Source organism: Callospermophilus lateralis, chromosome 14 (genome assembly GCF_048772815.1).
Source record: "Callospermophilus lateralis isolate mCalLat2 chromosome 14, mCalLat2.hap1, whole genome shotgun sequence".
Taxonomy (NCBI): domain Eukaryota; kingdom Metazoa; phylum Chordata; class Mammalia; order Rodentia; family Sciuridae; genus Callospermophilus; species Callospermophilus lateralis.
Window position 1 is genome coordinate 86206530 of NC_135318.1, and position 16684 is coordinate 86223213.

The 16684-nt window shown below is 38.7% G+C and overlaps 3 pseudogenes; 1 reads left to right on the forward strand and 2 right to left on the reverse strand.

The window, feature by feature from the left end:
- Positions 1-9949: 9949 nt before the first annotated feature.
- Positions 9950-11099, reverse strand: LOC143380174 (actin-histidine N-methyltransferase pseudogene; annotated as a pseudogene).
- Positions 11099-11837, reverse strand: LOC143637875 (actin-histidine N-methyltransferase pseudogene; annotated as a pseudogene).
- A 2354-nt stretch (positions 11838-14191) lies between these two features.
- On the forward strand, positions 14192-15827 carry LOC143380111 (serine/threonine-protein phosphatase 2A 56 kDa regulatory subunit gamma isoform pseudogene; annotated as a pseudogene).
- Positions 15828-16684: the final 857 nt, after the last annotated feature.

A 16684-nucleotide genomic window follows, 5' to 3' on the forward strand; every position in this document is an offset into this window, starting at 1 on the left:
TTGCTATTATTAAATCTTAGTAGTCAATTAAAACATACACCAAGCTAGAAATCGGCTGAAACATGCATAAATATATTATAAGCTACTGATTTAAAATGTTAACACATTCTCCATAGCAACCTTAAATCAAACTGATACTTCATTTTGGTTCCCTTGATGCCAATGCAGATAGTACATTAAGCCTAGAGCTTTCACAGCATAAAAATGCCTTGAAAACATAAGTAATCTAGAGATGATATTCAAACACAGTATAATATACACCTTGGTTTATAGTTATTCTTTCTTTCTTTTTTATTGGTTATTCAAGACATTACAAAGATTGCAGAATCACATCGGTTACACATCCACATTTTTACATAATACCATATTAGTAACTGTTGTATTCTGCTACCTTTCCTATCCTCTACTATCCCCCCTCCCCTCCCCTCCCATCTTCTCTCTCTACCCCATCTACTGTAATTCATTTCTCTCCTTATTTTTTCCCATTTCCCTCACAACCTCTTATATGTAATTTTGTATAACAATGAGGGTCTCCTTCCATTTCCATGCAATTTCCCTTTTCTCTCTCTTTCCCTTCCACCTCATGACTCTGTTTAATGTTAATCTTTTCCTCCTGCTCTTCCTCCCTGCTCTGTTCTTAGTTGCTCTCATTATATCAAAGAAGACATTTGGCATTTGTTTTTAAGGGATTGGCTAGTTTCACTTAGCATAATCTGCTCTAATGCCATCCATTTCCCTGCAAATTCTATGATTTTGTCATTTTTTAATGCAGAGCAATACTCCATTGTGTATAAATGCCACATTTTTTTATCCATTCATCTATTGAGGGGCATCAGGGTTGGTTCCACAGTCTAGCTATTGTGAATTGTGCTGCTATGAACATCGATGTGGCAGTATCCCTGTAGTATGCTCTTTTAAGGTCTTCAGGGAATAGTCCGAGAAGGGCAATGGCTGGGTCAAATGGTGGTTCCATTCCCAGCTTTCCCAGGAATCTCCATACTGCTTTCCATATTGGCCGCACCAATTTGCAGTCCCACCAGCAATGTACAAGAGTACCCTTTTCCCCACATCCTCGCCAGCACTTGTTGTTGTTTGACTTCATAATGGCTGCCAATCTTACTGGAGTGAGATGGTATCTTAGGGTGGTTTTGATTTGCTTTTCTCTGATTGCTAGAGATGGTGAGAATTTTTTTATGTACTTGTTGATTGATTGTATGTCCTCCTCTGAGAAGTGTCTGTTCAGATCCTTGGCCCATTTGTTGATTGGGTTATTTGTTATCTTATTGTCAAATTTTTTGAGTTCTTTGTATATTCTGGATATTAGGGCACTGTCTGAAGTGTGAGGAGTAAAGATTTGTTCCCAGAATAAGGCTCCCTATTTACCTCTCTTATTGTTTCTTTTGCTGAGAAAAAAACTTTTTAGTTTGAGTAAGTCCCATTTGTTGATTCTAGTTATTAACTCTTGTGTTATGGGTGTCCTATTGAGGAATTTGGAGCCCGACCTCACAGTATGTAGATCGTAGCCAACTTTTTCTTCTATCAGAAACAGTATTTTCAATGGAAGACCTGAAATAAAGTTGAGAGGCTTTTACTTTATCAATGAACATTGTCATTATTTGCTGTCAGTTCTGTCCCAGCTTGACTGTGTCACAGGCAACCCAGATAAGCCCTGGTTTGTGAAGATTTATGAAGAAAGTGTTGGTTTATTTTCTTATTTTTTTTCACATAGCTTCTTGGTGAAGGACAAGGTATGATTTTTTCTTCCCTCCTTTTCTCCTCCTTCACTACCTACCTTGAAATCTAAGGGTCTGTCACAAAGTACTTTTTTCTGAGTTAGAAATGTGACTACAGTGCTTGTATTGAATAAATACTAGACTTAACAAGTGTTTAAAAAAAACAATAAAATTCATGATATTTAAGGGTCCTGGGTATTGGAAGGCTTTCTGTTAATTAAAAAAATAAAGGTGAAGAGAAATTAGTATTGAATAAGATTCCTAGGTTTGATACAAGGCTGACTAATATCTTATAGGGAGTGAGATCATAAATTGTTTATCATTTATAGCAGACAAAAATTACAAGTTAACCTGCAACTTTCAGCAGCTATACAATAATAATGAATATATAACAAAGTAAAACAGGTACGTTATCTTTTAAAAAAAATACTTATTTTTTTAGTTGTAAGTGGACACACAATATCTTTATTTCATTTTTCTGTGTTACTGAGGATCAAACCCAGTATTTAAAGAGTTCTCGCCTAGCACTCTATCACTGAGCCACAACCCCAACCCCATTATATTAAATGATTAAATAGTAACCCTTGAATGGATTCGTTAAAAAATTTTCTAATATGAATGGACCTGCCACATCTACCACTACCACCACCCCATCTTTTTTCAAAAATTTTGATAATTTTTTTTAACCAGGGCTGCTGGGAGCCATCAGCCAAGTAGGTATGACAAATTCCTTGCCAGCTTACTCCCATGCTGTCTAGTGGAAGGACTTCTGAAAGGTGACCTTGCTCAAGGACCATGGTTGAGGATAATAGAACTCCTAAATAATTAATTGGAAAATTTAATTGTACTTTATCTATTGCTATCTCTAGATTATAATTTTTTAATAAGTTTGTAAGTGTGGCATAACATTCCAGCAATATGTTTTTATCTTTATGTGCCAATAATACATCATCCATATAGTGAAATATTTGTAGTTCAGGATTTTGATTTCTAAGTGGCTGGATTGCTTTATTAACATATATTTGACACATAGTTGGACTGTTAGCCATCCCTTGAGGGAGTACTTTCCATTCATATCTCTGATCAGGACCTTCATGATTTAATGCAGGGATAGTAAATGCAAAACGTGGACTATCCTCGGGATGAATTGGAATTGAAAAAAAACAATCTTTAATATCTATGGCTAAAACATGCCAGGTTTTTGGCAAAGCAGACAATTGAGGAATCCCTGATTGAACAGGTCCCATAATAACCATCTCATTATTAATGGCTCTTAAATCTTGCAATAATAATCTCCATTTACCAGATTTCTTTTTAATGACAAAAATGGGAGTATTATGAGGAGATATGGAAGGTTGTATATGTCCTTCCACTAATTGTTGTTTGACCAGATCATGGGCTACTTGTATCTTTTCTTTAGTCAGGGGTCACTGAGGAACCCACACTGGTCTTTCTGATTTCCAAGTAATTTTTATTGTCTCAGTGGCCCTTTCTGAAAATCCAACCCATGTCTGTCTGTTCCTTGATCTATTTGAATTGGTGCTGCTATACCTTGTCCTTGTTTTCCTAATCTTTTTTCTTTCCTAAAACCTTGTCTAGCCCTAGTAGTGGGCGCATTAGGATTGATGTTATTTGTTAACGTCAAACCTAATTGATCTAGGACATCTCGTCCCCATAAATTTATAGGAAGATGATCCAATACATAGGGCTGTATAGTTCCCTCACATCCTTCAGGATCCTTCCAACCTAATATCATTGCACTTCTATGGGGATTAGTCGCCACTCCTAGGCCTCGAAGCGTTTGAGTGGCTTGTTGTAATGGCCAATGTTTTGGCCATTCCTTACTAGATATGATGCTAAGGTCTGCACCTGTGTCCAGTAGCCCATTAAAGTCGTGTCCTTGAATATTTAGTTTTAACATTGGGCGAGAATCTAAATTTAAAGACAACATAGCCCAATCTACACCTGTGGAGCCTAATCCCCTGGAACCTCTTTTTACACTATGACTAGGAAATTTATTATGTAGGCTGGGTATTATTAACAACTGTGCTATTCTATCTCCAGGTGAAATTACTGATATACCTCTTGGAGAACTAGCTATAATTTTTATTTCACCTACATAATCGGGATCAATTACCCCAGGACTTATCATAAGTCCTTTTAATGTAGATGAACTACGTCCCAATAATAAGCCTACTGTCCCTTGGGGAAGAGGTCCTTTTATTCCTGTGGGAATGATTTGAACTCCCATCTCTGGAGTTAGTACTGCTCTGGCAGAGACGCAGATGTCCAACCCTGCGCTCCCTCGGGTTTGTCTGATGAGGGATTTAATGGACAATGTGTCCTGGGCACTACTCTGATGGTGTTGCTGGGTTCCTCCACTGCCCCGTATATTTGTGGTTGTGGGCCCTGGAGCATTGGGCCCGGCTGTCCGTTTTTTGGCAATGGAGCCTGATGCCTTTCTCCACGATATCGTGGGTAAATACCTGGTCCTTGTCCGTTTTTTGATAAGGGAGTACCCTCTATGGTGGTTTGAGAACGGCATTCATTAGCCCAATGTCTCCCTCTACGGCATCGTGGGCAAATACCCAGTATTCTATTTCTTTGATACCTAGTTTTGTTAAATCCTCCTCCTATGGGGCAACTCCTTTTAAAATGTCCTGTTTGTTCACAATCATAGCATGTTTTTGGCCAGGCATCTAAAGCCTGTTGTACTGCAGCTGCCAAGACTTGCCCTTGTTCATTAATATCTCTACATAATTTAATATATGTGTTTAAATCTTCATGTCTCCATGGTCTAATAACCTCTCTGCAGCAACGATTTGCTTGGTCATAAGCCAGTTGTTTTATCAATGGCATTGCTTGTTCCGTATCCCCAAATATTTTGGCAGCCGTTTGAATTAGCCTATCTACAAAGTCAGCGTAAGGTTCATTAGCTCTCTGTATTACCTTAGATAGCTGACCTTGTAAATCTCCATGTCCTTGTAAAGTCTTCCATGCCCTAACTGCGTCTGCAGCAATTTGTGCATATATAGCAGGATCATATTCAATTTGTTGCCGCTGACCCTCATAAGGTCCTTTCCCTAGCAACATCTCTAGATTTCTTTGAGGGTAACCGGCTGCTGCATTTCGCCTAGCTGTCTCTGCGCAAAATTCCTCATTGGCAACCTTCCATAACAAATATTGTCCTCCATTTAGCACAGATTAACACATGCTAGCCCAATCTGCTGGCGTCATGTCCAAGTTAGTAATGGACTCTACCATGCTCACCGTGAAGGGAGCTTGGGGACCATAGGTTGTTACAGCCTCCTTTAACTGCTTCACTGTTTTAAAATCTAAAGCACGGTGAATTCGCTGCCCTCCTGCCTGCTCAAGTACAGGACATGCTAATCTTCGAGGTCCTGTCTCAGGATCCCAATTATCAACTACGGGGTTTGAGGGCCACTCAGCTGTCTCTATCGGTGGGGCTGTTGGTTGAATTAAACCCTCTTGTGATAAAACGGAGTTAGTAACAGCCTCCTGTTGTGGCCTTTTTCCTAACAACCCCTTTTCCTTTAAATTTTCTTCCTCTGTCTGACTAGCTCGAGAGACCTTCTCTTTTGCTTGATCTAAAATGTCTTTCTCCATGTTCCGAACCTCTAACAATTTACTTAACATCTTTTCAGTTTGTTTTAATCTACTATAAAGATAACGCAACCCAATAAGATAACACAAAACAAAACCGAAACTGAATGAAGCAAAAACGGAATAAAAAATCGTTGTATCAATTTTCTCTTCCTCAGGGCCGACAAACTTCAAGCCTTTAGTCAACCATTTTTTCCAGTTTGCCTGAGAAATTTCTAGGGATAGGCAGCTTGAAAGAAAAACAAAATAAATCAAAAGAAGAACACATTGTTTTTTGAAATGGTCACCCATTCTCTCGCCTTCCCTCAGGGGCGAGCAATTTCACTTACCCCCAAGCTTCAGGCGTTCCGCGTACGAGCCACCAAATGCCGCAGTCTCTGGCTGGGCACAAATCACGAGTCTCCACACAGCTTGTAGATTCAAACAGCAATTCTTTATTCCCGAACTCACACCGGCCGTCTACAAACACGCTCTGGGGGAATCCACGTTCTCTGCCCAAATCCACTCCGCATGGGCTTCTGTCTCCCAAAATATACTGCCTGACCCTAAGCACTCAAGAGGAACTCAGCAGCAGGATACGCCCTATTCTAAAGGGGGAACACCCTAATCTCCTATTATGCTAAACTGCCCTATTCTAAAGGGGGAACACCCTAATCTCCTATTATGCTAAACTGCCCTGTTCTAAAGGGGGAACACCCTAAACACGGATCCTGCCCTGGTCCTTGAGCAAGGTCACCTTTCAGAAGTCCTTCCACTAGACAGCATGGGAGTAATCTGGCAAGGAATTTGTCATACCTACTTGGCTGATGGCTCCCAGCACAGGGCCATGTTAATTTTTGCATATTAATAGCTGACACAGAGATCATTGATACTAAAACCAACAATTAAATTTATTTTGTAGGAAACTTGTCAGTGTAGTTAAGTGCTTAGATCCAAGATTAACCCAATAAAGAATGTTGAGATTTAAACCTAATCTGCTAATAATCTCAGTTCTGCTGCTGTTATATATGCATAGGATTGTGTGCAGTGAGGACATTCTGGGTCCATTAACATTTTGTCTAATTTCCACTTGAACATCTACATCTCATTTGTCTTTGCATTTATCATTTGCCAGTGTCACACATTGAACTGCTAAGATTCTTAAATGTAAGTGATAACCATTTTCAAGAAATTCCTTTTTCATTCATGAAGGGTATTTTTAGGTTTATGCTAAATTTGTTCTCATTTTTAGTTTGTTCTTCAGACAAATAGTGTAATAAATACTGTTCTTCCTTATTCTTATTGAATATTTTTTTATTAAATCTATCTTTGTATGATTCTGAAATGCCAGCTTCATTTTTTTTATTAATTCATTCTGACCCTGTGCAGAGCTGTCTATCTCAACTTAATGGCTATTTATAATATATGGATGGCATTCCCTTGCCATTAATGTTTAATGAATTGGCTCATGATTCAATAGAGTCTAATAAAGGTAAACACTAGAGTACATTGTCTTTCTGCAGTGCCCTAGAAACTTTTTTTTTATTTTCCCTACTGTATACCTTTGGCTCAGAGTCTCCTTTCCTGCCTCTTTCTGTGCACTTTACCACCTCTTTTTCATTATTCAGTGCAAATATGTGCATTTTTACAGTCTCTTTTTTTCAGGTCAGGATGACAATCTTATGTGTGGAAACTTTAAAAACTAACAGCCTGCCTAACTACTGTTAAGGGAGGAAACATTTTAAATATTGTCAAGATGTTGACTTACATGCAAAGTAAGTCAACCCTTCTGAACAATCAAGGTTCTTCTCTTAGGTCAGCTGCCCAGCTCCTCAGTCCCTTTGTGTGCTCTCAGTTTGAAGCCTGTGCTCAGAACAAAGTTTGGTTTCTCACATTAGATAGCAGTGATGGATTCATGTCTTTGTCAACCTACAAAAACTATTCTCTTTCATACTTTAACAGGATAAATTTTATGGTATGTGAATAATATATGTAATGAGATGTATTACTTATATAATATGATTGTATAAAAATAATATTATATGTTATATAAATAATACTATATACTATTTGTTATACTTAGAGCAAATTTTATGGTATGTGAATAATTTAAGATATGTTATTAATATATTAATAAGTGTGTTATAAATAATATAAGATGTATTAATTATACTAAATTACATTATATATAACATAAATATAATACTATATAGCATATGCTATATAGTATAATATGACATGTAATATAAATAATAGTATATATTACTTATTAAATAAATACATATGAATAGTATTCTGAATATCGTAGCTGGAAGAGTTGAGGAAACAAAGTTGAGCATTTCCTGACCCTAGAAACACTTGTGCTCACACAGACACACATTTTCCCTATTGTAAACTCTCAAAAATCTGTTCTTTCCATATTTCTGGTGAAATAAATTTTATCTTGCATGAGGAGACTATCCAATCTGTGCATTTTTTTTTGCTACTGACTAGCCTATAAAGTGGCCAGTATTTACATGTGTGTGCTCTCCCAAGCCTGATTTCATTCAGACAGCTTAACTTGAGGGAATTTGGCTTTGCCATGCTGTATCCTTTAAGAGTTGAGCCCTGTTCTTGGCATTACATCCACTTCATACCGGTTGTTGTACCCAACTTGGAACTCTGTATGCATAAAGCAATAAACTCATGTTTTAGAAGCCATGATAACTTTCCTAAATGTTGAAATAGGAATCTCTGAATCTTCTCCCCATAGACCATCTCAAATAAGTTTCATGAAAGTGTGTTTTCCTTTGCCTGAATTCAAAGGCTTGATTTTTTTAGAAAAGTTTTAGATTTTCAGAAAAATGTAACAGATAATAAAGAATTCTCACTTTTAGTCCTGTTTTCCAGGCAGTTTCCTCTATTTTTAACATTTTGCATATGCAGTATGTTCATTGCTTAAATTAATGAACCACTATTAATGTATTATTAATTCAAGTCTAGCGTTTACATAAAGTTATCTCTGAGTATTTTATGTTTTAATGAATGTCATAAATGTATATAATCATGTATCCACCATTGCAGTTTCATACAGAATAGCTTATACTTCCCTAAATTTTTTTCCATGTTCAATCCCTAGGCAACCACTGATCATTCCATTGTTTCTGTAGTTTTGCCTTTTCCAGAATGTTACATCATTGAAATCAAACAAGTAGGCAGCCATTTCAAATGACTTCATTCACATAGCACTATGCATTTAAGATTCTTTTTTGTCTTTTAATAGCTTGAGAACTCTTTTTTAAAAATCATAAAATGATAATACATTATAGGATGCACCACAGTTTGTTTGTACATTCACCTACTCAAGGGTTGTTTATTATGAATAAAGTTTCTATAAACTTCCCTGAATAGATTTTGTGTGGACCTAAGTTTTTAACTCAGTTGGATAAATGTCCAGGATCTTGATTATAGGATTCTGTGGTGAGAGTTTAGATTTTCATAAACTACCAGTTTTCCAGAGTGGCTGTGTACCATTTTGCATTTCTACCAATAATGAACGAGAATTCCTGTCATTCTGCTTTCTCATCAACATGTGTATTCTCAATTTGTTTGAATTTATCCATGCTAGTAAGTGGATATTGGTATCTTGTTTTAGTTTGCAGTTCTCTAATGGCATATGATGTTAAAGCATCTCTTCCTCTATTTCCTTTTTGTATATCTTTTGTAAGATATCCACCCACTCTTTTTTCCATTTTTTTAAACTGGATTTTTTGTTTTCTTATTTTTGAGTTTGAACAGTTTTCGTATGTTTTTTTTTTTAAAACCATGTTGTCCTTTTAATAAGGGATTTTACTCAAAAGGGTAGCTTTGAAAATCTCTAGCTTGTGAAACCAGATAAGCCAGGGAGCCGCCTCACCTTGAACAGAGAACACAAGGCTGCAGGCCCTGTGATTGCAGACTCTGTCACCAACACTGGGACTCAAGTGCACCACTTTGAGATCAGAGCCAACATTTAAAATTAGGAGGAGGATGTGTGTCCTACTTGGATTCAAGGAGAAGGGACAAGTTCTCATTACAGTGAAACAAAACACATAAATTAAACAAATCTTTAGAAATCACTAGATATATATGTGTGTGTATATATATTTATATAATTAGGATTATCATCAACATTTAAAACTATTAAAAATAAGGTCGCCACCTTACCTTTGCTTTTGGTACTGGGTTATTATTTTTTAAGAAGAAAAAAAAAGATTTTGCCCAGACTCTAAATTTAGTTTCCTACCCTCATTCTTGCTTTCTGCTGCGCTGTGTCCCCACCTTCCCGCTGAACACCCAGAGTCCCATCGACGCTTGTTGGCAGGAGGCAGAGCAAGCTTTAATTCCGGCCATCAGGCTGACAGGCCCACAAAAGCACAGCTGAGCAAGGAGCCAAGTTCTTCCCCAGGAAGAAAACACAAGTGCCCGTCACGGGCCTGCAGAATCTTCCAAAGGCGCCTCCTCCCTTGCTGCTGCTAACTTATTTGTTTTGCCTAGAAGCAAGTTGGCAATCTTAATCAAAAGGGAAGCTAGATCTTTAAAATAACTTAAAAAATCATTTTCATATAAAGCAGCAAAAACATATTTTCCTCTCTGCAGAAAGGAAAATGTTAACAGGGAACACGGCGATGTACATGGACTGTCCACACGCTTCTGTTGAACTGGGCTTGCCGGCCACAGTGCTGTGCCTCAGAGCTGCTCTCTTGCTTCCTCGGTGCTACCTGAAGAAGATTCTTTGGCTTCTTCATTTGCTCTCTTACTTCCTTCTGGATTTAGATTTTTGTTTTCGGACCTGGTCCCATTGGGGATAGAGTTTTCACCATTGACGAGCCCGTTTTCTGCAGCCTTGGCTTTGCTGACAGCCTCCTTGAGGCTTAAGGCCTCCTGCACCCCGGCTTCCTCCTCGAGGTTTCTCAAGACCAGGGGGAGACTCGAGTCCCCGACACTGCCCTCCAACAGCCCAAGGTTACTCTCCTCATATCTGGGAAGAGGCGCCCTCTCCTCCATGCGTTTCCGGTAGTATTCTTGGTTGACACCCGCGCTCTTCACTGCTTTTTCCAAAATCTCCTTTTCACCTAAGCGTAATTTGATGGTCATTGTTGCACGAACAGAAAGGTCATGGGTTTTCAGTACGGCTTTATCTTCCTCAATTGTTGTTTTATATGTTTTTAAAAGAAGTGAGGCTCTGTCTTCCAGAAATGTCCAAAGTTTGACCTCATTGTCCCAGCTAACAGGAAACTCCGAGTTCCCCAAGGTGAAGATTCCATCGATAGCATTATCTCCGAGCAAATGTTCTTTCAGTTCCTCTTCGGTCATGCAGAACACTCGGAGAAAAGCCAGAAGCTGTGCAGAGATGGGCGGCTCCGTAAAGTGCAGCGCAAAGACACTGAAAGTTGGGATGCCGGCACGCACTAGCACCTCGGCCTTCATGGCGTACAGCCGATCACTTTTACTCACTCCAAGCTTGATTTTCACTCTGTCGTGTGAATTATTGTCAAAGAAAAAACCACTGTGGATCACAAACTCTGCATTTGACCCAGTGCCATAAAAAATGTAAATCTGCTCTCCAGCCCGGAAGTCCTGCAGAGCCACACACTCACAGCGGTCGTCCTCCAGGTTGTAACCAGTGGTGATCAGGCCACTGGTGTGATTGCACATGTCCCATAGAGGAATCAGGGCCAGGGTCACCCGGGAACCATCCTCCGTGGGAATTTGGGTTTGTCGTGTCATAGCAGAAGAGACTGCCTACCTGTAGTCCTCGTAAGTGAAAGAATCCTTCAAGGGCAGTTTGCTGGCATGAGGATGGGTCTGGATGACTTCATAGAAATAGGCATACTGTCGAGCTGTGTTTTTATACTGGCTGAAGACATCATGGATAGCTTGTGTCGACTGAAGACACCGAACTTCCTCTTCTTCGAAGTAGAGGGGAGTGTCATATTCACTGGGGAGGGTCTGAATGTAGGGCTGCCAGAAAGAGTTGGGGCTGGCTCGCTCACACAGGAGGTGGAAGGCCAGCGCTATGTTTCCCATGGCTTGAAGAATCCGGTCTTGAGAATACAAGGGCCCCAATACCGAATTTTTAGCAGATTCAACATTCATTAGTAATTTTCGGGGAACCCATAAAAATAACTCTTCTGCCTTGATGTCTCTTGTTGCTCTCAAACCAAAGCCCTCTTCTTTGAAGTTGACCATTTCAAAACCTTCGACAGAAGCCCCATTTTCAGAGGCCCATTTCATTAGATCAGGAAAGTAATCTTCTCTTTTTCCATCAAAAGTAACAGACAGACCTTTCTGCTTTTTCCGTATTTTCTCAACCAGGGATCGGATTTGTACATACTCTTCTCATTCCTTTCCTGGGCCAGGTGTAGGACTGATGCATTTCTGCAACAGTTCACTGGTCAGGTTCAAGATTTCCTTCGGAGACACAGTGGCTGTAGCCCCAGTGCCTGATTTCTGAGTTTTTACTCGACTCTTCTTACCCATTTTCTGACTGTCCGCTCCCTTTCGCGCAGCGGCGGCGCCACAGTCCAGTCCGGACCCCACCGTCAGCCTCAACCAACCCCCAGGCCGCGGTGGCGGCGGTGGCGGCTGGACTGGAGGGGCGGGACTGCGGCCTGAGACGGCCCCGCCACCGCCCTGAGACTGCCCCGCCACCGCCTGTATGTTTTGGATACAGTGTCTTTATTGGGTGTGTGTAGTGCAGATGTATTCTTTCATTCAGTGTCTTTTCTTTCCCTTAACAAAGTCCAGATGGTCATTTTTTTCTTCATTGACCATTCTTTTGATGTTGTGTCTATGCACTCATTCCTAAGCTCCTATGTTGTCTTCACAGTTTTACAGCTTTGTATTTTGCATCTAGTGCCATGGTCCAATTGTGTTAGCTTTTGTGAACTATGAAATGTTTGTGTCTAGATGATTGTTTTTCTTCTTCCAGTTCCTTGACCCATATTCAATTTTTCTAGTACTATTTGTCAGACTCTTTTTTCTATAATTAATATACTTTGCTCTTTTCTCAAAATCTGAGGTGCCTATATAAGTTTGGGCTTCTCTTCTCTTCCATTGATTTTTTTTTTTTTCCTGACAACACCACCATGTTGTCTTCATTACTATAGCTTCATAGTAAGTCTTGAAGTAATACCAGTCCTGCAGGTGTGTTCTTCGGTATTCTGCTGTCCAATCTGAATCTTTCTATATGAACTCTAGAATCTGTTTATTCATATTTATAGAGGAACTTGCTGGTGTTTCCATTGGAACATGGAATCTATAGATCAAATAGGGAAGAACTTACATCTTAATGGTATTTAGTCTAGATATCCACGAACATGGATCTTTCTGTACATTTATATAGATCTTCTTTTATATCTTCAATCATAATTTTGAATATTTCTCACATAAATCATACACACACACACACACACACACACAAATACACACCTATGTGTGTTTGTGTGTGTGTGTGTGTGTGTATGTGTATGTGAAATTTAAACCCAAGTATGAATTTCTTACTTTCATTTGTTAGTCATATAGATGACACAGCATTTTAAACTTCAAATTCCAATTGTTACTTGCTGGTGTATTGGAAACTAATTAGCTTATTCATATTAGCTTTCATCTTGCAGCATTACAATGGTTGCTTATTAGTTCTTAAAATATTTTTGTTAATTCTTTGGGATTTTCTGCATAGTCAATTAGGTCATCTAAAAACAAAGTCAGTTTTATCTTGTTCTTTTAAATCTTTTACTTTTTTTTTTTTGTTTTGTTTTTCCTTACTGCTAACCTGGGACTTCTAGTAAAATATTAATAAGATAGTCAAGACATGACAACTTTACTTCATTCCCAGTATTATCAGTTTCCTATTACTGCTAGGACATATTACCACAAACTAATGGCTTAAAACAATAGGGATTTATTCTCTCAGAGTTCAGGAAGCCAGAACTTCAAAAATCAATGTTTCAGCAGGGCCACACACCTATCAGACTGTAGGGGAAAATCTATTTCTTGTCTCTTCTGCTTCTGATGGCTCCTTGCTTTGTGACTGCAATACTTTAATCTCTGTGTTTCTGATCACTTTGGTTTTTTGGTGAATCTCTTCTTTCCACTATTCTCATTCCAAAATTTTAATTTAGTTATAGCTGCAAAGACACTTCTTTCAAATAAAGTAAACTATAGATGTTTTAAGAATTAGTCAACCTAGTATACTTACCATTAAGAAAAAAACATGTTTCTCAGCATTAGGTTTTATGTTATGTTAGATAAAGTGTTTTATTTGTTGTTGTTGTTTTTGGCTTTTAGATTTTTATCCATCCAGTTAAATAAGCTTCATCTATTTCTTGTTTGCTAGGAGTTTTTAATCAGGAATGAATGTGGGATTTTTGACAAATACTATTTGGTAGCTATTGATATAACTTTTTCTATAATAAATTATATGAGTTGATTTTTGAAATTTCAAAAAGCTAGTGTACCTGGCATAAAACTGAGTTTGTTGTAGTGCACAATTATTTTTATACATTGTTGGAATTAATTTACTAGTAGTTTGTTGAGAATTTATACATTTGTGTTAAGAAGAGTTACTGACTTCTAGTTTTTCTTTCTTTTAATGGGTTTTACTGATGTGTTTTGATTTCAGAATAAGGTAATGCAGGTAGGCGGAGAGCCGCCGCCGCCGCCGCCGCCGCCGCCGCCGCCGCCGCCGCAGCCTCTGAGAGCCTGGAAAAGGGGAAGCGAGAGCGAGCGAACGACTCAGTCCCCGGGCTGCGGCGGAGGCAGTGGCGGCGGCGGCAGCCTGGGCGGCGCGACGGCCGGGGCGGGGGCGCTGCTGTGGCGGGGTCAGGCGGCGGCAGGGGCAGGAGCGGCGGCGGCCCGCACTAGCCATGCCGAATAAAACCAAGAAGGAGAAAGAACCACCAAAACCAGGGAAGAGTGGGAAAAGTTCAAAAGAAGGACAAGACACAGTAGAATCAGAGATTTCCAGCAGGAAGAACAGCCTTGTGGCTGTCCAGTCTTCAACATCTTCTAAAATAAAGGTACCAGCCCCTCAGCCCATTGTGAAAAAAGACAAGCGGCAGAATTCTTCACCGTTTAGTGCCAGCAATAATAGAGAACTGCAAAAACTACCATCTTTAAAAGATGTTCCTCCTGCGGATCAAGAGAAGCTTTTTACCCAGAAGTTACATCAGTGTTGTGTCCTCTTCGACTTTGTTTCCGACCCACTGAGTGACCTCAAGTGGAAGGAAGTAAAACGAGCTGCTCTAAGTGAAATGGTAGAATACATCACCCACAATCGGAATGTGATCACAGAGCCCATTTACCCTGAAGTAGTCCATATGTTTGCAGTTAACATGTTTCGAACATTGCTGCCTTCCTCCAATCCCACGGGAGCAGAGTTTGACCCAGAGGAGGATGAACCAACGTTAGAAGCAGCCTGGCCTCATCTGCAGCTTGTTGATGAGTTTTTTCTTAAGATTTTTAGAGTCTCCAGATTTCCAGCCTAATATAGCGAAGAAATATATTGATCAGATTTGTATTGCAGCTTTTAGAGCTCTTTGACAGCGAGGATCCTCGGGAGAGAGATTTTCTAAAAACCACCCTTCACAGAATTTATGGAAAGTTCTTAGGCCTGAGAGCGTACATCAGAAAACAGATAAATAATATATTTTATAGATTTATTTATGAAACAGAGCATCACAATGGGATAGCAGAATTGCTGGAAATATTGGGGAGTATAATTAATGGATTTGCCTTACCACTAAAAGAAGAGCACAAGATTTTCCTGTTGAAGGTGTTGCTACCTTTGCACAAAGTGAAATCTCTGTCTACCATCCGCAGCTGGCGTACTGCGTCGTGCAGTTTTTAGAGAAGGACAGCACCCTCACTGAACCAGTGGTAATGGCACTTCTCAAATACTGGCCAAAGACCCACAGTCCAAAAGAAGTAATGTTCTTAAATGAATTAGAAGAAATTTTAGATGTCATTGAACCCTAGGAGTTTGTGAAGATCATGGAGCCTCTCTTCCGGCAGTTAGCCAAGTGCGTTTCCAGCCCACACTTCCAGGTGGCAGAGCGAGCACTGTATTACTGGAATAATGAGTACATTATGAGTTTAATTAGTGACAATGCAGCAAAGATTCTGCCCATCATGTTTCCATCCTTGTACGGCAACTCAAAGACCCATTGGAACAAGACGATAGATGGCTTGATATACAATGCCCTGAAACTCTTCATGGAAATGAACCAAAAATTGTTTGATGACTGCACACAACAGTTTAAAGCAGAGAAACTGAAAGAGAAGCTAAAAATGAAAGAGCGAGAAGAAGCATGGGTTAAAATAGAAAATCTAGCCAAAGCAAATCCCCAGGTACTAAAAAAGAGAGTAACATGAAAATGTCAAGGGTGATGCTTGAATGCCTTATCAGATAGGGGTGTGGCTGGGCATGGGAATTGGCTCTCACTGACTTTGTATGTGGAAGTGTCTGCAATAAAGGAATAATTTTCACCTTCAAAAAAAAAAAAAAAAGGTAATGCAGGTATTAAAGAATGACTTATTAAGTGTACCCTCTGCTGCATTTTCCTGATGGGCATTGTAGAGAAGTATTAGCATTTCTTTCTTAAATATATGATAGAATCCATCAGTTAAACCATGAGATCCTCATACTTTCTTTTTTGGAAAATATTGCTTCAATTCCCTTTACTAATATAAATGTATTCAGAGTATTTTTTTGTGTGAGTTTTGGTAGTTTGTTTCAAGGAATTGGTTTGGTTTATTTAAGTTAGTAACTTTGAAATTACAGAACTATTCCTAATATTTCCCTATCTTGTTAATGTTAATGGGGACAGTAGTAATAACCCTACTTTCACTTCTAATATTAGTAATCTGCATCATCTCTCTTTTTTTCTGACTAGAGGTTTAAGTTTTATTTTTTTCTATTTCATTGTAGTTTCTGTTTTAATTTTTATCTATTTCCTTTGATTGTTTTTGGTTTAAATTGTACTTCTTACTCTTTGTTTTCTAAGATGGAACTTTAAATTGTCGATTTTAGATCTTTATTTGTGTTTAAGATTTCTGCTAAGTATTTTTCCTCTACACTTATTAACTTTTAATGAGTTGTATTCTGATTTTTATTGAGTTGAAAATATTTTTAAGTTTCTCATTGTAAAATATTCTTTAGCAGATATTATGTTTTGTCTTTGTTTGCTTGTTTGTTTTGTTTCTAGTTGAAAACAGAAATAATGTCTCAGGTGATAGGAACTGAGGAGAACATTTGGGTTTTAATATGAGGTTTTATGTTAATCTATGTAGGAGCAATACTGTGTTTAATTCTTGCCATGACTGCA